This window comes from Oncorhynchus keta, unplaced genomic scaffold (genome assembly GCF_023373465.1).
Source record: "Oncorhynchus keta strain PuntledgeMale-10-30-2019 unplaced genomic scaffold, Oket_V2 Un_contig_23700_pilon_pilon, whole genome shotgun sequence".
NCBI lineage: Eukaryota > Metazoa > Chordata > Actinopteri > Salmoniformes > Salmonidae > Oncorhynchus > Oncorhynchus keta.
In genome coordinates this window covers 7,723-32,799 of record NW_026283524.1, presented here as the reverse complement: position 1 = coordinate 32,799, position 25,077 = coordinate 7,723, and the positions used below count along the sequence as shown (strand labels likewise).

The following is a 25,077-nucleotide window of genomic DNA, read 5'->3' as shown; positions in this document are numbered from 1 at the left end:
CACTCCCAGAGCCCAGACCAGACAACACAGCAGATTTCACTCCAAGATTCCAGACTAGAGCACAGCTGACTGAGGCCCAATACTATCCACTGAAATGTCTCGCCTCAAGCTTAAAATCCTAAACTCTACACCCTCACAACCCCAACCCTCTTACAGGGACCAGTTGACCATAACCACCTGTATGTTTGTGCATGAGTAGGAGTGCTGATCTAGGATTGGTTTTGCCTTAAAGGTCATAATGAGGAATGCTTTTCCAACAGTCTTGAAGGAGTTCCCACATATGCTAAGCACTTGTTGGCTGCTTTTCCTTCACTCAGCGGTCCAACTCATCTCAATTGGGTTGAGGTCAGGGGTTTGTGGAGGCCGTTGTCCTGTTGAAAAACAAATGATAATCCCACGAAGCGCAAACCAGATGGGATGGTGTATCGCTGAAGAATGCTGTGGTAGACATGCTGGTTAAGTGTGCCTTGAATTCTAAATAAATCACAGACTGTGTTACCAGCAAAGCACCATCACACCTCCTCCTCCATGCTTCACGGTGGGAAGTACACTTGCGAAGATCATCTGTTCACCTACTCTGCATCTCACATAGAGAGATGTAACCAAAAATCTCAAATTTGGACAAAAGGACAGATTCCCACCAGTCTAATGTCCATTGCTCTGCCTCCCATTTCTGTAGGGTGAGACACCCCTGGACAGGACGTTAGTCTATCGCAGGGCCTTAACCCTAATTCATCTCCTAAATACTAAAGTTCCAAGCATAGAGGCATCAGGTCCCAATTTTGGAGTCTTTGGTATGACTTGGCGGGGAATCAAATCCCCAACCTTCCAATCTCAGGGCTGACACACTAACCACAAGGATACGGCTCTGCTTATCCCTATGGATGTGTTTGGTGTCAATGTTGTTATTATTCTGTTCTCTCCTGTCTCCCAGGCCTGGCACCGTTGTATTGCAGCCTGTTTGGCCTGATGAGGAGAGCGACCGCATGTGGTTCCCACCCAATCACATCCTCAAACTCGACCAATCAGCAAATGACAGTCTCCTCTTCAGAGTGAGGTAGGATGTGGCGTGTGGTCAGGGGTCTAGATTTTATTTTTCTGTTGAAAAGGAAACAATTAGATTGACGATTAAAAATATTAAGGAATTAAAGTGTGAAATATGCAATGCCATTTAATTAAAGTATCATTGTACGGTAGTAGTATTAGACACAATGTGCTTGTCTTTTATATAGTCCTCTTCTTTATCTTCTCTCTCTTCCTGTTTCTTCTCCCTTTCTGTATCCCCCTGTGATAAAATAATTTATAAGGTTTATCTTAAACCATTAGGGATTAAAGGTTATGTAGCATGGATAAGGAGTAATTAAAAATATTAAACGTAAGTCCGACTAGGTTAGACTGGGAGTGAGAGGAATGTGTGTATGCCTAAGAAAACACCTAGAAACAATTCAACTATGGTTGAACTGACCCGGCTATAACTCTGGGAACGTATGCTTGTACAGGGAGTAACCCCTCCAGGTTTCCTTTTTCTGGGGGGGGACTGGAACTGTCAGCTGGGTAGTGATAAACTAAAATTGTAGAGAAGAAGATGGCTCTCCTAATGTTAGTGTGCATGTGTGTGCGAAGGTTAGAAGGATGTTATAAAAGGAACATCTTTGTATGTGAATGGGAGAGCTCTCGTGAATAAACATTTATTTGACTAATTGTGAGCTGGGAATTCTGTTTAATTTAAACCAGAACTTTACACACTCTGGGTTGCAGACCGATTAGAATAATTGAAAATGAAAAACATTGATAATAAAATTCTACATCACCCAGGTACTACTTCCCTGGCTGGTATGGAGGCTCCTGTTCCCACCGCTATGGGGTCAACAAGGGAATGGACAGCCCGGTGTTCGACGATACCGTCATGTCCTACCTCTTTGCTCAGGTTAGTCTTGGGCTATTTTTTTTACCAGGAAAGTTTTCTCAGTCTTGTAGTGTGAAATTCAAGAGTGTAGGCGTGCTGATCTTGGATCAGCTTTGCCTTAAAGATCATAATGAATGAGCACGACTCTGAGTTGCTTTGTAAATGTGGGCTCTAGTCTGACATGTATGCTACAGACTCCGCTAAAATAGCCTACCTGTAAAGCCACCTTTCAGTAACCTGAGGTATTAAGTAACCTCATCCCCTGGCTCAATTGCTACAGAGAGAGAGCCAGCTGGTGAGACCAAATTGATTTAGCCAAGCAACTGGTTTCTAGAAACCAATCACCAATCAACGAAGCTGTAAAGTCTGTGTGGTGTAAATAACTGCCTAATCTACCCGTGTGTGTGTGTGTGTGTGTGTGTGTGTGTGTGTGTGTGTGTGTGTGTGTGTGTGTGTGTGTGTGTGTGTGTCCGTACATATGCTGAAGAAAAGGGGAAGTGGCGTTGGGAGGGTGACAGGCAGTGGTGAAGGCTGTGGCTGGTAGGGTGTGTTTTTGTGTGTATGTGCGTGTTTTTAGAATGTCTGTGTGGACTGTGGTGTCCTTTTCAGTTTTTATCTTCACATTCACATTGTCACAAAACACACTGGGTGGGAGAGATTACCCTGTATACGTTAGTTACTATGTGAGGTCCTGCTGTCATTTTAAAGAGCAAGCCGCAATTGCTACATCCATTGATTCTTGAAGAATATAACTTATAAATGCCTTATGAGCTTAGTTCAACTGTAATACCCCATCAGAACCTGAAACACAAGCTTGTTTTACTTCAATATTTGTAAAGATTAAAAATGTAAACAAACACTGTATACAACTGCTTATAACTGTAATGTTGATATTTTGGATGGTCAGTCCTTGCATCAATACCTCTGCTTATTAATTCAAGAGTGGTTCCATTTCTCCAGGCCCATCCCTCAGCTTTTTACCAAGACAGAGGCTGGGGCTGGATCCCTTAGTTTATTGTTTCAATGGTGGATGGCCCCTTTAAGTCTGTATTATAGAAAAATGGAGGCTCTGTGAGGAAAGCGGTGTTGACTTTATTCCACAGTTCTGAGAACTGAGGTTCTTTGTTTCCATGTAAAAAAATAATTTAAAAAAAAAAAAGTTTTCTTTAGTTTCTATTCTTGGAAATGTGGCTTATGTTCCTCAAGACATTCTGTCTACTGACGTGTTGTTTGTATAGCCGAGGCCAATGTCTCCTGTGGTTTCACTTGATGTTTATCCCCAGAGAATGGACGTTCAACTGACTGGCCATAGTTCTAGAGCTCACACACACTAAGATCCCTATCGCTTTGGTGCAGAACAGAAAGTTGTTGAGCAAAACAATGAAAGAGGGAGTGTAATACTTCCGGTGTAGCTTGTGGAAACATGGCTGCATGTATCCCACGTACCATGTCAGGCTGTTATTTGCTGTAACTAGAACAGACAGTCAGGAAGACGAGGGATGCAGAGATGCAGAGTGTACGTGTTTGAGATGGACAACATTGCAGTCGGAATCACTGAACTGCAAATCTCCTTGCGTCTTAAATAGCATAACTAATCATTATGTAATGAAGTGGTTGTGCCTGCATCCTACCTTGGTTAAATGGATCTTCTCAAACACACAGGCAGTCTTTTCTCCCCAGTTAGGTTGTAACCCTGCCTGTGGGGACCTCTTCCTTAGCCAGCATGAACTAAGTGAAACTAAATGAAAGTGGCACCCTATTCCCAATATAGTGCACTACTTTAGACCACGGCCCATAGGGCTTTGGTGCACTACTTTAGACCACGGCCCATGGGCTTTGGTGCACTACTTTAGACCACGGCCCATAGGGCTCTGGTGCACTACTTTAGACCACGGCCCATAGGGCTTTGGTGGACTACTTTTAGACCACGGCCCATAGGGCTCTGGTGCACTACTTTAGACCACGGCCCATAGGGCTCTGGTGCACTACTTTAGACCACGGCCCATAGGGCTCTGGTGCACTACCAGACCACGGCCCATAGGTCTTTGGTGCACTACTTTAGACCACGGCCCATAGGGCTCTGGTGCACTACTTTAGACCACGGCCCATAGGGCTCTGGTGCACTACTTTAGACCACGGCCCATAGGGCTCTGGTGCACTACTTTAGACCACGGCCCATAGGTCTTTGGTGCACTACTTTAGACCACGGCCCATAGGGCTCTGGTGCACTACTTTAGACCACGACCCATAGGGCTCTGGTGCACTACTTTAGACCACGGCCCATAGGGCTCTGGTGCACTACTTTAGACCACGGCCCATAGGGCTCTGGTGCACTACTTTATACCACGGCCCATAGGGCTCTGGTGCACTAATTTATACCACGGCCCATAGGGCTCTGGTGCACTCCGATTTGTTTAGACTACCCTATTTAGGGTGCCACTTGGGGCATGCCACAGAGACCGGGGCATGCCACAGAGACCGGGGCATGCCACAGATAGGGGTGTGTACCAACTGCCTCATGCCTTAACAGACGTGTGTGATATGTTCGGGGTGTCTGCCAGTCTGCTGCTGTTGTCTGTCATATGTTACCGTTACCAACCCTCCTCTCTCTTTCTCTCTACTCTCTCCGTCGCTCGTTTGCCTTGTTTGTTTTCACCTTATGACACTTCTATCTACTACATCTCCCTCCCTCCTCTCAGTGGCGTAGTGACTTTGTGCATAGCTGGGTGATTATCCCAGTGGACCATGAGACCCAGGAGGAGTGTCTTGGCATGGCTGTGTTGGACATGATGAGGATGGCTAAGGAGAGTAGCCAGTCCCCTGTGGACATCTATAACGACACCAGGTGAGGAGGCCGGTAGGAGGAAGATGATGCATGTTGAACCGAGAAGAAACTGTCAGAGCTGAAAACCATTTGGGCGGCAGGGTAGCCTAGTGGTTAGTTAGAGCGTTGGACTAGTAACCGGAAGGTTGCAAGTTCAAACCCCCGAGCTGACAAGGTACAAATCTGTTGTTCTGCCCCTGAACAGGCAGTTAACCCGCTGTTCCGAGGCCGTCATTGAAAATAAGAATTTGTTCTTAACTGACTTGCCTCGTTAAATAAAGGTGAAATAAAATTTAAAAATCATAGAGCAATGTGTACAAAACGGTCAAACCAGGTGGAATGCAGAGTCTTCCCTGCGGTCACTAAAGAAGAGATGTTAAATCTCCTCACTCTTAAATCTAAACCTGACACTTTCCTGGCCACCTAATCATTCCTAGATCCCCTTCAACCTCTGAGTTGTACTGTTCATACACGTCACAATCGGGGTTCAATACAAGTCATGTTTTGGCATATGATATTGTCGTGAGAAAGATTATCTGATATGTGTACACTACTGGTCAAAAGTTTTAGAACACCTACTCATTCAAGGGTTTTTCTTTATTTTACTATTTTCTACATTCGAGAATAACAGTGAAGACATCGTAACTATGAAATAACACTTATGGAATCATGTAGTAACTCCACTCCACCCCCACCTCACTCCACTCCACCCCCGCCTCGCTCCACTCCACCCCGCCTCGCTCCAATCCACCCCCGCCTCACTCCAATCCACCCCCGCCTCACTCCTCCACCCCCGCCTCACTCCAATCCACCCCGCCTCACTCCAATCCACCCCGCCTCCTCCTCCACCCCCGCCTCACTCCCTCCACCCCGCCTCACTCCACTCCACCCGCCTCGCTCAATCCACCCGCCTCACTCCCAATCCACCCCGCCTCACTCCAATCCACCCCGCCTCACTCCACTCCATCCCCGCCCGCCTCACTCCCTCCATCCCGCCCGCCTCCTCCACTCCATCCCCGCCCGCCTCACTCAATCCACCCCCGCCTCACTCAATCCACCCCGCCTCACTCCAATCCACCCCCGCCTCACTCAATCCACCCCCGCCTCACTCCAATCCGCCCACGCCCGCCTCACTCCACTCCATTCCCGCCTCACTCCAATCCACCCCCACCTCACTCCCACACCATCCGCCCGCTTCACTCAATCCACCCGCCTCACTCCAATCCACCCGCCTCATTCAATCCGCCCGCCTCACTCCAATCCACGCCCGCCTCACTCCAATCCACCCCCGCCTCACTCCACTCCACCCCCGCCTCACTCCAATCCACCCGCCTCACTCCCAATCCGCCCGCCTCACTCAATCCACTCCACCCCCCGCCTCACTCAATCCACCCCCGCCTCACTCAATCCACCCCCGCCTCACTCCAATCCACTCCACCCCCGCCTCACTCCAATCCACCCCCGCCTCACTCCCACTCCATCCCGCCTCACTCAATCCACCCCCCGCCTCACTCAATCCACCCCACTCCTCACTCCACTCCATCCGCCTCACTCAATCCACGCCCGCCTCACTCCAATCCATCCCGCCTCACTCCAATCCACCCCCGCCTCACTCCAATCCACCCGCCTCCTCCAATCCACCCCCGCCTCACTCCAATCCACCCCCGCCTCACTCCAATCCACCTCACTCCTCCACCCCGCCTCACTCCAATCCACCCCCGCCTCACTCAATCCACTCCACCCCCGCCTCACTCCCAATCCACCCCTCACTCCAATCCACTCCACCCCGCCTCACTCCAATCCACCCCCCGCCTCACTCCACTCCATCCCCGCCCGCCTCACTCCACTCCATCCCCGCCCGCCTCACTCCCACTCCATCCGCCTCACTCCAATCCACCCCCCCGCCTCACTCCAATCCACCCGCCTCACTCAATCCACCCCCGCCTCACTCCAATCCACCCCCGCCTCACTCAATCCACCCCGCCTCACTCCAATCCACCCGCCTCACCAATCCACCCCAGCCTCACTCCAATCCACCCCCGCACGCCAATCCACCCGCCTCACGCCAATCCACCCGCCTCACTCAATCACCCCGCCTCACTCCAATCCACCCCCGCCTCACTCCAATCCACCCCCGCCTCACCCCAATCCACCCCCCCCTCACCCCAATCCACCCCCCGCCTCACTCCAATCCACCCCCGCCTCACTCCACCCGCCTCACTCAATCCACCCCTGCCTCACTCCAATCCGCCCCTGCCTCACTCCAATCCAATCCGCCCCGCCTCACTCAATCCACCCCCGCCTCACTCCAATCCACCCCCCCGCCTCACTCCAATCCACTCCACCCGCCTCAATCCTCCACCCCCCGCCTCACTCCAATCCACCCCCGCCTCACTCCAATCCACCCCCGCCTCACTCAATCCGCCCCGCCTCACTCCAATCCGCCCCCGCCTCACTCCAATCCGCCCCCCGCCTCACTCCAATCCGCCGCCTCACTCCAATCCAATCCACCCCGCCTCACTCCTCCACCCCGCCTCACTCCAATCCTCCACCCGCCTCACTCAATCCGCCCGCCTCACTCAATCCACTCCACGCCCGCCTCACTCAATCCACCCCGCCTCACTCCAATCCACCCGCCTCACTCCACTCCATCCCCGCCCGCCTCACTCCACTCCATCCCGCCCGCCTCACTCCACTCCATCCCGCCTCACTCCAATCCACCCGCCTCACTCCAATCCACCGCCTCACTCCAATCCACCCGCTCACTCCAATCCACCCACGCCTCCTCCACCCCCGCCTCCTCCACCCGCCTCACTCCAATCCGCCCCCGCCTCACTCCAATCCGCCCCCGCCTCACTCAATCCTCCACCCCCGCCTCACTCAATCCACCCCCGCCTCACTCCAATCCACCCCCGCCTCACTCAATCCACTCCACCCCCGCCTCACTCAATCCACCCCGCCTCACTCCAATCCACCCCCGCCTCACTCCAATCCACCGCCTCACTCAATCCGCCCCCGCCTCACTCCAATCCGCCCGCCTCACTCCCTCCACCCGCCTCACTCCAATCCGCCCCCGCCTCACTCCAATCCGCCCCCGCCTCCTCCAATCCGCCCCCGCCTCACTCAATCCGCCCCCGCCTCACTCCAATCCGCCCCGCCTCACTCCAATCCACCCAGCCTCACTCCAATCCACCCCGCCTCACTCAATCCACCCCCCGCCTCACTCCAATCCACCCCATACCTCACCCAATCCGCCCCCGCCTCACTCCAATCCGCCCCGCCTCACTCAATCCACGCACCACGCCTCCTCCAATCCAATCCACCCGCCTCACTCCTCCACCCCCGCCTCACTCCAATCCACTCCACCCGCCTCACTCAATCCGCCCCCGCCTCACTCCAATCCACTCCACGCCCGCCTCACTCAATCCACTCCACCCCGCCTCCTCCACTCCATCCCCGCCGCCTCACTCCATCCATCCCGCCTCACTCAATCCACCCCCGCCTCCTCCAATCCACCCGCCTCACTCAATCCACCCCGCCTCCTCAATCCACCCCCGCCTCACTCCAATCCACCCCCGCCTCACTCCAATCCGCCCCCGCCTCACTCAATCCACTCCACCCCGCCTCACTCCAATCACCCGCCTCACTCCAATCCACCACCCCCCGCCTCACTCCAATCCACTCCACCCCCGCCTCACTCCAATCCACCCGCCTCACTCCAATCCCCCGCCTCACTCCAATCCGCCTCGCCTCACTCCAATCCACTCCACCCCCGCCTCCTCCTCCACCCCCTCGCCTCACTCCAATCCGCCCCCGTCTCACTCAATCCGCCCCGCCTCACTCCAATCCACTCCACCCCGCCTCACTCAATCCTCCACCCCGCCTCACTCCAATCCACCCCCGCCTCACTCCAATCCACTCCACCCCCACCGCCTCACTCAATCCACCCACCCCCGCCTCACTCAATCCACTCCACCCGCCTCACTCAATCCACTCCACCCCGCCTCACTCAATCCACTCCACCCCCGCCTGCCTCACTCCAATCCGCCCGCCTCACTCAATCCTCCACGCCCGCCTCACTCAATCCACTCCACCCCCGCCTCACTCCACTCCATCCCCGCCGCCTCACTCCTCCATCCCGCCTCACTCCAATCCACCCGCCTCACTCCAATCCACCCCCGCCTCACTCAATCCACCCGCCTCACTCAATCCACCCGCCTCACTCCAATCCACCCCCGCCTCACTCCAATCCGCCCGCCTCACTCCCAATCCACGCACCCCCGCCTCACTCCAATCCACCCGCCTCACTCCCAATCCACTCCCCCGCCTCACTCCAATCCACTCCCCCCGCCTCACTCCAATCCACCCGCCTCACTCCAATCCGCCCGCCTCACTCCAATCCGCCCCGCTCACTCCAATCCACTCCACCCCCGCCTCACTCCCACTCCACCCCGCCTCACTCAATCCGCCCCCGTCTCACTCCAATCCGCCCGCCTCACTCCAATCCACTCCACCCCGCCTCACTCCAATCCTCCACCCCCGCCTCACTCAATCCACCCCGCCTCACTCCAATCCACTCCACCCCCGCCTCACTCCAATCCACCCACCCGCCTCACTCCAATCCACTCCACCCCCGCCTCACTCCAATCCACTCCACCCCGCCTCACTCAATCCACTCCACCCCGCCTCACTCCAATCCACTCCACCCCGCCTCACTCAATCCACTCCACGCCCGCCTCACTCCAATCCACCCCAGCCCATGTTCTTAAAATCTGTATTGTTTGTTGTATCACATAATTCAGCTCTTTGCTGCTATTGATGCTAGTATGTAATGGACCCAATTGTAACTAAACAAATTCTTTCACCTTCCCTCCCTAGCTATAAGTCGTTCCTGCCCAAGGACATACGTGCCCATATCCAAGAGTACCACTTTGTGACCCGGAAGAGGATCCGCCATCGCTTCAGGAAGTTCATCCAGCAGTTCAGCCAGTGTAAAGCCACGGCTCGTGACCTCAAGCTCAAATACCTGGTGAACCTGGAGACGCTGCACCCAGCCTTCTACTCAGAGTGCTTCCGTGTCACTGAGTCCTTGGAAGGAGAGGTCACCATCGTCGTCTGAGGAAACAACGGCATCCAGTGGTCCCGGGAGGAGGATAAGGAGGCAGAGAAGGTAGGGGGAAGAAGTAGCGTTCTCTTCTCTATTTTTCTTTCACTCTCTCTTCCTTTTATTCTTGTTCCTTGTTGTCCTCGTCTTTTCTTTCGTATTTTCCTTCTCGTCTTCTCCTTTTATCTTTCTCTTTTCTGAAAGCACATATGACCTGTTGAGACAACCACAAAGGGGCTAGAGTTAGTCATGTGTTCAAATAGTCTCCTGTAATAATATCGTAGAGAGTCAGAGAAAGGATGTTTGAAACGGTTGTGCATTCAGGGTGGCTGCTACTACTCTTACTCTCTCTATTACTCTCTCTCTCTCTCTCTCTCTCTCTCTCTCTCTCTCTCTCTCTCTATAGGGTTTCCAGATGTACTGTGATTTCCCTGAAGTTATTGACATCAGTATCAAACAAGCCAACAAGGATGGCTCTATCGAGAGTCGTATCGTCACCATCAACAGACAGGACAGTCAGACTCTGGTACGATGACTCTGCTAACCTCATAACTCAGACCGGGACAAGGACATAATTTGTATCTGAAATGACAAGCTATTTCCAATATAGTGCACTACTTTTGAGCAGGGCCATAGGGCGAAGTGCACTTTGTAGGGGAACAGGGTGACATTTTAGACTCAGACCAGCTGATATGTTAGATCAGAACAGGAACATGTCTCATGTATTATGCGTAACAGAGGACTGATCCACCCCTCCTCTTATCCTCCTCCATCTCTCTCTGCTACACAGGAGCTGGAGTTCCGTTCCCTGTCGGAGGCTCTGTCCTTTGTGTCTTTGGTGGATGGCTACTACCGGCTCATAGCCGACGCTCACCACTTCCTGTGTAAAGAGGTGGCGCCCCCTAGGCTGCTGGAGGCCATTCAGAGTTACTGCCATGGTCCAGTCTCGTAAGTCTAGACTAGGCACATACTGTACAAACACAAGAACATCCACACACACATAGACACGTGTACTAGGGGTGTGTGGCTCAGCAGGTTTGTTCACCCATCCGCAACCGCCCAACCTATATGTGATAACATGACAATCTGAGGCCTGCACCCTAACCCGCTAATATCGAAAATGCACAACAGTTGGCTAGTCGGAGACGGCGTAACGATTTGATAGCGGGCGCAGGACTTGTTTTGCCTGATATGTTAGATATGTTGCCCTAGAAGACTAAATAAACTATTTTAGGTGTCCGTGTCGGCTATTTGGCGTGTCGGCTATTTGGCGAACGTACTGTTAGGCTCTAAAGTTTAGGCTTAAGCACTAATGACAGATCATCTAAAATAATTTCATGTAGCCTATAGATATAAATTGCACATTTATGCATTTTTAAAGGCATTGTCTTCTGTTTTTATTCAATCCGCAAATTGTCATGACCCTAAACCCGTTTGTCCCGCGGATATAACCCTGTCAACCCCCTCATCACTAACTTGTACATATACAAGCACATATATACGCACATATATACGCACATATATACGCACATATACACGCACATATATACGCACATATACACGCACATATATACGCACATATATACGCACGCACAGTACGACTATGACTGACCATATCTGTTCTGTCTCTCTATCCTCAGGATGGACTTTGCTATCGGTAAGCTGCGGCGGTCTGGGAATCAAAAGGGTCTGTACATCCTCCGTAGCAGCCCTAAGGACTACAACAAATACTTCCTGTCTTTTGTAGTGGGCGTGAGTATAATACCATACAGGTTGTTGAAAGACATGCTGCTAAGTGTGTTTAGTCCAGGACCCTTCAGTGTTTCCAGATCTGAACGGGTCTGGATAGGTATGCAGGCGTACTGGTGCAGCTTTCACCATATTTCTAACACCTTACATATCTACAAACTTTGAAGGGTAAGGACCAATAGGGAGTGGTAGGGTGCATATCTGATCTGTGTCCCCCTGCAGTGTGACAGCCTAGTTGAGTACAAGCACTGCCAGATAGTGAAGACGGATCAGGGAGACTACATCCTCTCTGGGGCCACGAAGAGTTTTGCTTCTCTGAGGGAGCTGCTCCACCGCTACCAGAAGGAAGCTCTGCGCTCTGACGGACACATCTTCCAGTTCACCAAGTGCTGCCCGCCTAAAGCGAAAGGTGAGGAGGTCAGGGAATAAGGGTCATAGCTGTGTTTTGTGATTAAAACAATATCATAAACTGTGGGCTGACTCAGCTCTCCAGCCACACTCAACACTAAGTCTATATTCTCACAGTAGTTTGATGAACAATGTTGTCATGTTGTGTTGCTACCATGCTGTGTTGTCATGTGTTGCTGCCATGCTATGTTGTTGTCTTCGGTCTCTTTATATAGTGGTGTCTCTCTTGTCGTGATGTGTGTTTTGTTCTATATTTTTATTTACTGTATTTTTAATCCCAGGCCCTTGTCCCCGCAGGAGGCCTTTGGTAGGCCGTCATTGTAAATAAGAATTTGTTCTCAACTGACTTGTCTAGTTAACTATATAAAAATAATGCACTATTGTTTAAAAGGAGACATGGTGCTAAGTGTGTTTAGTCCAGACCCCAAACAAATTCTTATTTTCAATGACGGCCTAGGAACAGTGGGTTAACTGCCTGTTCAGGGGCAGAAACGACGGTTACTAGTCCAACACTCTAACCACTAGGCTACGCTACCGTCCCGGCAGTATTATAGTCCGAGCTCTTGTAAAATGATCATCATCTAGGTCATAACGTTCAAGAGGGTTTATTTTGGTCATGTATGTTCACCATGATGTTCAATTCCCTTGTCTATAGTCAAACACAACAGAAACACACTTAGGTTACACGTACTGTACATAACATTATGCTGTGTCACATTCAGTCCCAGTCAAAAGTTTGGACACTCCTACTCATTGAAGTGTTTTTATTTTATTTTGACTATTTTCTACATTGTATAATAATAGTGAAGACATCAAAACTATGAAATAACACATGGAATCATGTTGTAACCAAAAAAGTGTTAAACAAATCAAAATATATTTGAGATTTGAGATTTTGCAAAGTAGCCACCCTTTGCCTTATTGACAGCTTTGCAAACCCTGTTCAGGGTCTACCTAAGCTGTCCCACTTGTTTTTGTTTAGCGTTTAAAACCTTTTTTGCTGCGGTATACCCTAATGAATAAGACCTATAAATAATACTAGATGATGTACTTCTAACTCACCTAACGTCCTCGTCTCTGTGTTCCCTGTATCTGCAGACAAGTCTAACCTGTTGGTGTGCCGCAGTAACCAGGGTGCTGAGGTTCCCCTGTCCCCCTCTCTGCACAGACACAACATCAGCCAGATGGTCTTCCACAAGATACGCAAGGAGGATCTTGTCATCGTAAGATTACCTCTCTGTCACTCACTCTCCTTCTCCTTCAGCCATGACTGAAAGGTCCTTTAACAACCCTCTAGACGACACCATTCTGTAAACTTCTGGCCCTTCTTTGGACACTGTTAACAACCCTCCAGACGACACCATTCTGTAAACTTCTGGCCCTTCTTTGGACACTGTGTTAACAACCCTCCAGACGTCACCATTCTGTAAACTTCTGGCCCTTCTTTGGACACTGTGTTAACAACCCTCCAGACGTCACCATTCTGTAAACTTCTGGCCCTTCTTTGGACACTGTTAACAACCCTCCAGACGACACCATTCTGTAAACTTCTGGCCCTTCTTTGGACACTGTTAACAACCCTCCAGAAGACACCATTCTGTAAACTTCTGGCCCTTCTTTGGACACTGTTAACAACCCTCCAGACGACACCATTCTGTAAACTTCTGGCCCTTCTTTGGACACTGTTAACAACCCTCCAGAAGACACCATTCTGTAAACTTCTGGCCCTTCTTTGGACACTGTTAACAACCCTCCAGAAGACACCATTCTGTAAACTTCTGGCCCTTCTTTGGACACTGTTAACAACCCTCCAGACGACACCATTCTGTAAACTTCTGGCCCTTCTTTGGACACTGTGTTAACAACCCTCCAGACGAGCTTCAATGCCATACAACTCTCCTTCCATGGCCTCCAACTGCTCTTAAATACAAGTAAAACAAAATGCATGCTCTTCAACCGTTCGCTGGCCCTCGCTTCACACTCGTCGCCAAAGCCACTGGCTCCAGGTCATCTACAAGACCCTGCTAGGTAAAGTCCCCCCTTATCTCAGCTCGCTGGTCACCATAGCAGCACCCACCGGTAGCACGCGCTCCAGCAGGTATATCTCTCTGGTCACCCCCAAAACCAGTTCTTCCTTTGGCCGCCTCTCCTTCCAGTTCTCTGCTGCAAATGACTGGAACGAACTACAAAAAACTGGAAACACTTATCTCCCTCACTAGCTTTAAGCACCAGCTGTCAGAGCAGCTCACAGATCACTGCACCTGTACATAGCCCATCTATAATTTAGCCCAAACAACTACCTCTCCCATTATTTCTACGTCTACTTTGCACATTCTTCCACTGCAAATCTACCATTTCAGTGGTTTACTTGCTATATTGTATTTACTTCGCCACCATGGCCTTTTTTTTTTGCCTTTACCTCATCTCACCTCATTTGCTCACATTGTATATAGACTTATTTTTCTACTGTATGATTGACTGTATGTTTGTTTTACTCCATGTGTAACTCTGTGTCGTTGTATGTGTCGAACTACTTTGCTTTATCTTGGCCAGGTCGCAATTGTAAATGAGAATTTGTTCTCAACTTGCCTACCTGGTTAAATAAAGGTGAAATTAATTAATTAATTAACATTCCTGTCATGGTGTAATGACCTCTTTCACCTGTGACACGGTCACATACACCTGCATGTACCTGCAGACATTGCCACTCACACACATGATAGAGGACTTCAATCAGAGACTGAATTGTTTCTCCTTAGCTGGTTCAGGTGAAATGGTGGCATGAGATCTCAACTATGACATGAATAATGTAGGTTAATAAAATATACATAGAAATTAACACTCACAAATACAATTGAAATAAGGGGCGGATGTGTTGGCATCATCACAACATCTTTTGGATGACCAGGGGAGAGGATCTCAGACCCGGTGTTCCCTGTGTGTTACAGAAAGACAGTCTGGGTCAGGGGACGTTTACTAAGATCTTCTGTGGCGTGAGGAAGGAGCTGGGAGACTACGGAGAGATTCACCAGATGGACGTCCTTGTTAAGATCCTGGATAAGGCTCACCGAAACTACTCTGAGGTTGGTCGAGAACCTCTCCTCAACTCCAGCCAACAACATGTAGTGTTAAGGAGATGGACTTGGGAGTTTTTTTTGCATTGGTTCTTGAAAGGGACATGACTCTTCCATTGCAGTCATTTTATTTAGCACAATGTTTTGCCAATTAATGTGTTAATTTTCTATGTTTGATTACATTTCCTACGATACAATATTTAACTCTGTCTGACTGCTCTTCTCTCTCTTCTCTCCAGTCGTTCTTTGAAGCCGCCAGTATGATGAGCCAGCTATCCCATAAGCACCTGCTCCTCACCTATGGCGTGTGTGTCTGCGGAGAGGAGAGTAAGTGATTTGATTACCAAACTAAATTATACCTCTGACCGTTTTACCTCTGTTAGCCTCCCTCTACCTCCATCCCAACCTTTTCCTCTGTTAGTCTACCTCCATCCCAACCTTTTCCTCTGTTAGCCTCCCTCTACCTCCATCCCAACCGTTTCCTCTGTTAGCCTCCCTCTACCTCCATCCCAACCTTTTCCTCTGTTAGTCTACCTCCATCCCAACCTGTTCCTCTGTTAGTCTACCTCCATCCCAACCTTTTCCTCTGTTAGTCTACCTCCATCCCAACCTTTTCCTCTGTTAGTCTACCTCCATCCCAACCTTTTCCTCTGTTAGTCTACCTCCATCCCAACCTTTTCCTCTGTTAGTCTCCCTCTACCTCCATCCCAACCTTTTCCTCTGTTAGTCTACCTCCATCTCAACTTTTTTCCTCTGTTAGTCTACCTCCATCTCAACCTTTTCCTCTGTTAGTCTACCGCCATCCCAACCTTTTCCTCTGTTAGTCTACCTCCATCCCAACCTTTTCCTCTGTTAGTCTACCTCTACCTCCATCCCAACCTTTTCCTCTGTTAGTCTACCTCCATCCCAACCTTTTCCTCTGTTAGTCTACCTCTACCTCCATCTCAACCTTTTCCTCTGTTAGTCTACCTCCATCCCAACCTGTTCCTCTGTTAGTCTACCTCTACCTCCATCCCAACCTGTTCCTCTGTTAGTCTCCCTCCATCTCAACCTTTTCCTCTGTTAGTCTACCTCTACCTCCATCCCAACCTTTTCCTCTGTTAGTCTACCTCCATCCCAGCCTTTTCTCTGTTAGTCTACCTCCATCCCAACCTTTTCCTCTGTTAGTCTACCTCTACCTCCATCTCAACCTTTTCCTCTGTTAGTCTACCTCCATCCCAACCTGTTCCTCTGTTAGTCTACCTCTACCTCCATCCCAACCTTTTCCTCTGTTAGTCTACCTCCATCCCAACCTTTTCCTCTGTTAGTCTACCTCTACCTCCATCCCAACCTTTTCCTCTGTTAGTCTCCCTCCATCCCAACCTTTTCCTGTGTTAGTCTACCTCCATCCCAACCTTTTCCTCTGTTAGTCTACCTCTACCTCCATCCCAACCTTTTCCTCTGTTAGTCTCCCTCCATCCCAACCTTTTCCTCTGTTAGTCTCCCTCCATCCCAACCTTTTCCTGTGTTAGTCTACCTCTACCTCCATCTCAACCTTTTCCTCTGTTAGTCTACCTCCATCTCAACCTTTTCCTCTGTTAGTCTACCTCTACCTCCATCTCAACCTTTTCCTCTGTTAGTCTCCCTCCATCCCAACCTTTTCCTCTGTTAGTCTACCTCTACCTCCATCTCAACCTTTTCCTCTGTTAGTCTCCCTCCATCCCAACCTTTTCCTCTGTTAGTCTACCTCTACCTCCATCTCAACCTTTTCCTCTGTTAGTCTACCTCTCCCTCCATCCCAACATGTTCCTCTGTTAGTCTACATCTACCTCCATCCCAACCTTTTCCTCTGTTAGTCTACCTCCATCCCAACCTTTTCCTCTGTTAGTCTACCTCTACCTCCATCCCAACCTTTTCCTCTGTTAGTCTACCTCCATCCCAACCTTTTCCTCTGTTAGTCTACCTCTACCTCCATCCCAACCTTTTCCTCTGTTAGTCTACCTCCATCCCAACCTTTTCCTCTGTTAGCCTCCCTCTGTCTCCATCCCAACCTTTTCCTCTGTTAGTCTCCCTCTACCTCCATCCCAACCTTTTCCTCTGTTAGTCTACCTCTACCTCCATCCCAACCTTTTCCTCTGTTAGTCTACCTCCATCCCAACCTTTTCCTCTGTTAGTCTACCTCCATCCCAACCTTTTCTCTGTTAGTCTACCTCCATCCCAACCTTTTCCTCTGTTAGTCTACCTCTACCTCCATCTCAACCTTTTCCTCTGTTAGTCTACCTCCATCCCAACCTTTTCCTCTGTTAGTCTACCTCTACCTCCATCCCAACCTTTTCCTCTGTTAGTCTACCTCTACCTCCATCCCAACCTTTTCCTCTGTTAGTCTACCTCTACCTCCATCCCAACCTTTTCCTCTGTTAGTCTACCTCTCCCTCCATCCCAACCTGTTCCTCTGTTAGTCTACCTCCATCCCAACCTTTTCCTCTGTTAGTCTACCTCCATCCCAACCTTTTCCTCTGTTAGTCTACCTCCATCCCAACCTTTTCCTCTGTTAGTCTACCTCCATCCCAACCTTTTCCTCTGTTAGTCTACCTCCATCCCAACCTTTTCCTCTGTTAGTCTACCTCTACCTCCATCTCAACCTTTTCCTCTGTTAGTCTACCTCCATCCCAACCTTTTCCTCTGTTAGTCTACCTCCATCCCAACCTTTTCCTCTGTTAGTCTACCTCCATCCCAACCTTTTCCTCTGTTAGTCTACCTCTACCTCCATCCCAACCTTTTCCTCTGTTAGTCTCCCTCCATCCCAACATGTTCCTCTGTTAGTCTACATCTACCTCCATCCCAACCTTTTCCTCTGTTAGTCTACCTCCATCCCAACCTTTTCCTCTGTTAGTCTACCTCCATCCCAACCTTTTCCTCTGTTAGTCTACCTCCATCCCAACCTTTTCCTCTGTTAGTCTACCTCTACCTCCATCCCAACATTTTCCTCTGTTAGCCTCCCTCTACCTCCATCTCATCCTTTTCCTCTGTTAGTCTACCTCTACCTCCATCTCATCATTTTCCTCTGTTAGTCAACCTCCATCTCATCCTTTTCCTCTGTTAGTCTACCTCTACCTCCATCTCAACCTTTTCCTATGTTAGTCTCCCTCCATCCCAACCTGTTCCTCTGTTAGTCTACCTCTACCTCCATCCCAACCTTTTCCTCTGTTAGTCTACCTCCATCCCAACCTTTTCCTCTGTTAGTCTACCTCTACCTCCATCCCAACCTTTTCCTCTGTTAGTCTACCTCCATCCCAACCTTTTCCTCTGTTAGTCTACCTCCATCCCAACCTTTTCCTCTGTTAGTCTACCTCCATCCCAACCTTTTCCTCTGTTAGTCTACCTCCATCCCAACCTTTTCCTCTGTTAGTCTACCTCCATCCCAACCTTTTCCTCTGTTAGTCTACCTCTACCTCCATCCCAACCTCTTCCTCTGTTAGTCTACCTCTCCCTCCATCCCAACCTTTTCCTCTGTTAGTCTACCTCCATCCCAACCTTTTCCTCTGTTAGTCTACCTCCATCCCAACCTTTTCCTCTGTTAGTCTACCTCTACCTCCATCCCAACCTTTTCCTCTGTTAGTCTACCTCTACCTCCATCTCAACCTTTTCCTCTGTTAGTCTACCTCTACCTCCATCTCAACCTTTTCCTCTGTTATTCTACCTCCATCCCAACCTTTTCCTCTGTTAGCCTCCCTCTACCTCCATCCCAACCTTTTCCTCTGTTAGCCTCCCTCTGTCTCCATCCCAACCTTTTCCTCTGTTAGCCTCCCTCTGTCTCCATCCCAACCTTTTCCTCTGTTAGTCTCCCTCTACCTCCATCCCAACCTTTTCCTCTGTTAGCCTCCCTCTGTCTCCATCCCAACCTTTTCCTCTGTTAGCCTCCCTCTGTCTCCATCCCAACCTTTTCCTCTGTTAGCCTCCTCTACCTCCACCCCAACCTTTTCCTCTGTTAGTCTCCCTCCACCTCCATCCCAACCTTTTCCTCTGTTAGCCTCCCTCTGTCTCCATCCCAACCTTTTCCCTCTGTTAGTCTCCCTCTACCTCCATCCCAACCCTTTCCTCTGTTAGCCTCCCTCTGTCTCCATCCCAACCCTTTCCTCTGTTAGCCTCCCTCTGTCTCCATCCCAACCCTTTCCTCTGTTAGCCTCCCTCTGTCTCCATCCCAACCCTTTCCTCTGTTAGCCTCCCTCTGTCTCCATCCCAACCCTTTCCTCTGTTAGCCTCCCTCTGTCTCCATCCCAACCTTTTCCTCTGTTAGCCTCCTCTGTCTCCATCCCAACCTTTTCCTCTGTTAGCCTACCTCCATCCCAACCTTTTCCTCTGTTAGTCTACCTCCATCCCAACCTTTTCCTCTGTTAGCCTCCCTCTGTCTCCATCCCAACCTTTTCCTCTGTTAGCCTCCCTCTGTCTCCATCCCAACCCTTTCCTCTGTTAGCCTCCCTCTGTCTCCACCCCAACCTTTTCCTCTGTTAGTCTCCCTCTGTCTCCATCCCAACCCTTTCCTCTGTTAGCCTCCCTCTGTCTCCATCCCAACCTTTTCCTCTGTTAGCCTCCCTCTGTCTCCATCCCAACCTTTTCCTCTGTTAGCCTACCTCCATCCCAACCTTTTCCTCTGTTAGTCTACCTCCATCCCAACCTTTTCCTCTGTTAGCCTCCCTCTGTCTCCATCCCAACCTTTTCCTCTGTTAGCCTCCCTCTGTCTCCATCCCAACCCTTTCCTCTGTTAGCCTCTGTTAGCAGTTTTAAGCCCCTTTAGTAGATGTGCTCCACTGGTCCAGCTGTAATTTGTTGAATTCTAACCCTTTCAGACATGATGGTGCAGGAATATGGGAAGTTTGGCTCCCTGGATACATACCTGAAGAAGAAGAAGAGCTCTGTGAACATCACCTGGAAGCTAGAGGTGGCCAAGCAGCTGGCCTGGGCTATGCATTACCTGGTAAGACCAATCAATCAATCCATCAATTAACCCCCCCCCTATCTTTCCCACTTTCTCCTCTTTGTCCAATAAAACACATTGAATACAACTGAATCTGCTAAGTGGCAGATATCTCCGTAATGGTGTAACTTTTGTGTTCAATCAGCCACTAATCAGTCCGCCATGTTCAATTTAATAACAGGAGGACAAGAGCCTGGTCCATGGGAACGTGTGTGCCAAGAACGTCCTGTTGATCCGAGAGGAGGACAGGAAGAATGGGAACCCCCTTCATCAAACTGAGTGACCCTGGAATCAGCATCACTGTGCTGCCCAAAGATGGTGAGTACCGACCCTCGTATTAGTTATTACAAAGAGATACTGTACTAAGAAATTGTACTTTACTGAACTTTTGCACGTTGTTTTACAATACTATGTGTCGACTGTTTGGCTTGGTTACACAGCGACACAAGGCATCTTGGGTGTTTGTTCCTAATGTTTTATACACTAACAGCTAAAAGCATACAACGCAGAAACAAATAAGAACAGCAACTCAGGAAGTCAGGAAGGGAGTATATTTAATGTCTGTGTACTCTATGTATTCCCATCCCATCATCCTGTCCTCCACTGTCCCTCCAGTCCTTGTGGAGCGCATCCCCTGGGTACCTCCAGAGTGTTTAGAGGAGGACAGACATCTGACTCTGGCTACAGATAAGTGGGCCTTCGGCACCACTCTGTGGGAGATCTGTAGTGGAGGAGACAGACCACTCAGCACACTGGACTGCTCCAAAGTAAGGATTTCTGGAGGTGCAATTAACACTTTTCATGGAATATTTATATTTTGCTATATATTGATATATAATTCTAATATAATTTAATTTAGTCAGTAATGGTAAGCCTTGTGCGAGCCAGAACGGTCTATAAGGCAGGACTCCATCTCCTGTTTCTGTCTCATTGTTGGTATTGCCCCACTGTAAATTACAGCCAAATATCAAGGTGGTTTTTACAAGCAGGAAATCAAATCAATTTAAATCAAAGTCGAAGATGTCCAACCTGAGGGTTTTGTGCCTCAGTTTACTGGTATGTTACAGTATGTTATGTTTAGAGAGACATAGTTGATGTACTGTTCTCTTGTCTGGACACTGGGACTAAAACTGTCTTCTGACATTGTCTTCATCAGGTTATTTGTCTTTGTCTTGTTAAAAAACACTATCCAACTGTCATGCACAGCATAATAATCCATTATTAGTAAGGTATTAGAGTTCCTCTGTTTATAGTTGACGTTATTGTCCTCTGTAGAAACGTCTGTTCTATGAAGACCATCACCAGCTGCCTGCTCCTAAGTGGACAGAGCTGGCCAACCTGATCAACAGCTGTATGGACTATGAGCCGTCCAACAGACCCTCCTTCAGAGCTGTTATCAGAGACCTCAACAGCCTCTTCACACCTGGTCGGTCGTCTCCTCTCTTTCTAGTGCTCTGCAGACTGACAAACATGTCCTACTAGTGATTTCACTGATGCTGTTCCAGTGGCTCGGTGTGTTAAACCATGGCACTGCCAACGTCAGTTCCATTCTCGCATGGACTGCAAGATATACTGAATGTAGGCTATTAGGTCACTGTCAGTGTTGACAGTTCTCTGACACTTTTGGGTAAAAAATGTATGCTAGATTAGGATGTATGTATGTTTTGGTTTATTTCCAGAAGGTGTTGATTGTGTCTTGTCTCCTGCTGCAGACTATGAGTTGCTGGTGGAGAGTGACATGGTGCCCAACAGGGCCAGAGGGTTTGGGTTCCCAGGGGCCTTTGAGAACCAAAACCCTGCTCAGTTTGAAGAGAGACATCTCATCTTCCTCAAGCAGCTGGGCAAGGTTCGACAATACACACGTCACCAGTCTCTCTGTCTCTCTGTCACTCACTCTCTGTCTCTCACTCACTCTCTGTCCCTCTCTCTCACTCACTCTGTCCCTCTCTCACTCACTCTCTGTCCCTCTGTCTCTCACTCACTCTCTGTCTCTCACTCACTCTCTGTCTCTCACTCACTCTCTGTCTCTCTGTCACTCACTCTCTGTCTCTCTGTCACTCACTCTCTCTGTCACTCACTCTCTGTCTCTCTGTCACTCACTCTCTGTCTCTCTGTCTCTCACTCACTCTCTGTCTCTCACTCACTCTCTGTCTCTCACTCTCTGTCTCTCACTCACTCTCTGTCTCTCACTCACTCTCGCTGTCACTCTCTGTCTCTCACTCACTCTCTGTCTCTCACTCTCTGTCTCTCACTCACTCTCTCTCTCACTCACTCTCTGTCTCTCACTCACTCTCTCTCTCTCACTCACTCTCTCTGTCACTCTCTGTCTCTCACTCACTCTCTGTCTCTCACTCTCTCTGTCTCTCTGTCACTCTCTCTGTCATTCTCTGTCTCTCTAACTCACTCTCTGTCTCTCTGTCACTCTCTCTGTCACTCACTCTCTGTCTCTCTGTCACTCTCTCTGTCTCAATTCAAGTCAAGGGCTTTATTGTCATGGGAAACATATGTTAACGTTGCCAAAGCAAGTGAAGTAGATAATATACTAAAGTGAAATAAACAATAAAAGGAACAGTAAACATTACACTAACAGAAGTTCCCAAAGAATAAAGACATTACAAATGTAACTATGTACAAATGGTTAAAGTACAAAAGGGAAAATAAATAACCCATATTTATGCTTGTATTTACAAAGGTGTTTGTTCTTCACTGGTTGACCTTTTCTTGTGGCAACAGGTCACAAATCTTGCTGCTGTGATGTCACACTGTGGTATTTTGCTCAATAGATATGGGAGTCGCTCTGTCGCTCTTTTTCCTCTTTTCACTCCCTCTGCACATTTTACTCTCTCTAACTCCCTCCCTCTCCACACTTTTTATTCCCCCTCTCTCTAACTCCTTCTCTCTCTTTCTCTCTCTCAGGGTAACTTTGGCAGTGTGGAGATGTGTAGGTATGACCCTCTGCAGGATAACACTGGGGAGGTTGTGGCTGTCAAGAAGCTGCAGCACAGCACAGCAGAACACCTCCGAGACTTTGAACGTGAGATAGAGATCCTCAAGTCCCTTCAGCATGACAACATCGTCAAGTACAAGGGAGTGTGTTACAGTGCTGGTGAGATTTACCATCATCATAACTAGAGAAACTTAAATCACCAAGGCAGGGAATCAGTGCATCTTAAGGATTGGCGCCTTTTTTTCCCCATTTTGACCTAAAATGACATACCCAAATCCAACAGGCTCCGGACCTGAACATGCATTTTCTTGGTACCATTTGAAAGGAAACACTTTAAAGTTTGTGGAAATGTGAAATGAATGTAGGAGAATATATATATTTTTACCTTTATTTAACTAGGCAAGTCAGTTAAGAACAAATTCTTATTTTCAATGACGGCCTAGGAACTGTGGGTTAACTGCCTGTTCAGGAGCAGAACAACATATTTGTACCTTGTCAGCTTGGGGATTTGAACTTGCAACCTTCAGGTTGCTAGTCCAACACTCTAACCACTAGGCTACCCTGCCGCCTCTACATTCTAACCACTAGGCTACCCTGCCGCCTCTACACTCTAACCACTAGGCTACCCTAGATCTGGTATAAAATAATACAAAGAAAAAAACATGCTTTTCTTGTTTGTTTCTGGTTTCATCTTTGAAATGCAAGAGAAAGGCCATAATGTATTATTCCAGCCAAGGCACAATTTGGATTCTGGCCACTAGATGACAGCAGTGTATGTGTAAAGTTTTAGACAGATCCAATGAACCATTGCATATCTGTTCAAAATGTTGTCTCAAGACTACCCAAATGTGACTAATTGGTTTATTAATACATTTTCAAGTTCATAATTGTACACTCTCCTCAAACAATAGCATGGGTGAATTACCAAGGCAGGAGATCAGTTCATCGTGTCCATTTTGTGAAAGACAGGCCAGGGTTGTGTTTAGTAGTGCAGAGGTTTTCAAACCTTTTCCTCTGGGACCTCCAGATATTTCACAATGTTATTGTAGCCGTGGACTGATTTCTCTAATCAGGGGTTTGTTAATTAGCTGACCAGTTCAATCAGGAACGGCTGAGGGCCCCTGAAGAGAGGGGCCCTCAGCGTACACTGTAATAAGACATTTTGCAAGGTAAAACAAACATCTGTTCTTATTGGACAAGTTCAGACTGTAGCTCTCCATAAAAATACAAATAAATGGAGTAAGACCCTGATCTCCTCTTCCTCTGTTGTAATACTTCTCTGACCCTCTGTTCTGTCTGACTGACCCTCTGTTCTCTCTCTGACCCTCTGTTCTCTCTCTGGCCCTCTGTTCTGTCTGTGTCTGTCTGACCCTCTCTCTCCCTCTGTTGCGTTCCTCTCTGACCCTCTGTTCTGTGTCTGTCTGACCCTCTGTTCTGTGTCTGTCTGACCCTCTCTCTCCCTCCCTCTGTTGGGTGCCTGTCTGACCCTCTTCCTCCCCTATTCCTAGGCCGGAGGAACCTGCGTCTCATCATGGAGTACCTCCCTACGGCAGTCTGAGGGACCCCTACGGCAGTCTGAGGGACTACCTCATCAAGAACAAGGCCCTGTAATGCTGTATGCCTGTACTACAAGAAGCTCCTGCACTGTACGCCTGTACAGATCTGCAAGGTACACCTACTTACTCCTGTAATGCTCCTGTAATACTGTACGCCTGTAATGCTGTACGCCTGTAATGCTGTACTCCTGTAATGCTGTACTCCTGTAATGCTGTACTCCTGTAATGCTGTACTCCTGTAATGCTGTACTTCTCTACTCCTGTAATGCTGTACACCTGTAATGCTGTACGCCTGTAATGCTGTACTCCTGTAATGCTGTACTCCTGTAATGCTCTAATCCTGTAATATTCTCCTGTAATGCTGTACTCCTGTAATGCTGTACTTCTGTAACGCTGTACTCCTGTAACGCTGTACGCCTGTAACGCTGTACGCCTGTAACACTGTAATGCTGTACTCCTGTAATGCTGTACTTCTCTACTCCTGTAATGCTGTACTCCTGTAATGCTGTACTCCTGTAATGCTGTACTGTACTCCTGTAATGCTGTAATGCTGTA

General features: G+C 48.8%; 1 pseudogene; it reads left to right on the top strand.

The window, feature by feature from the left end:
* The first annotated feature begins 939 nt into the window (after window positions 1–939).
* Window positions 940–21,725, top strand: LOC127921820 (tyrosine-protein kinase JAK2-like; annotated as a pseudogene).
* The last annotated feature ends 3,352 nt before the right edge of the window (window positions 21,726–25,077 follow it).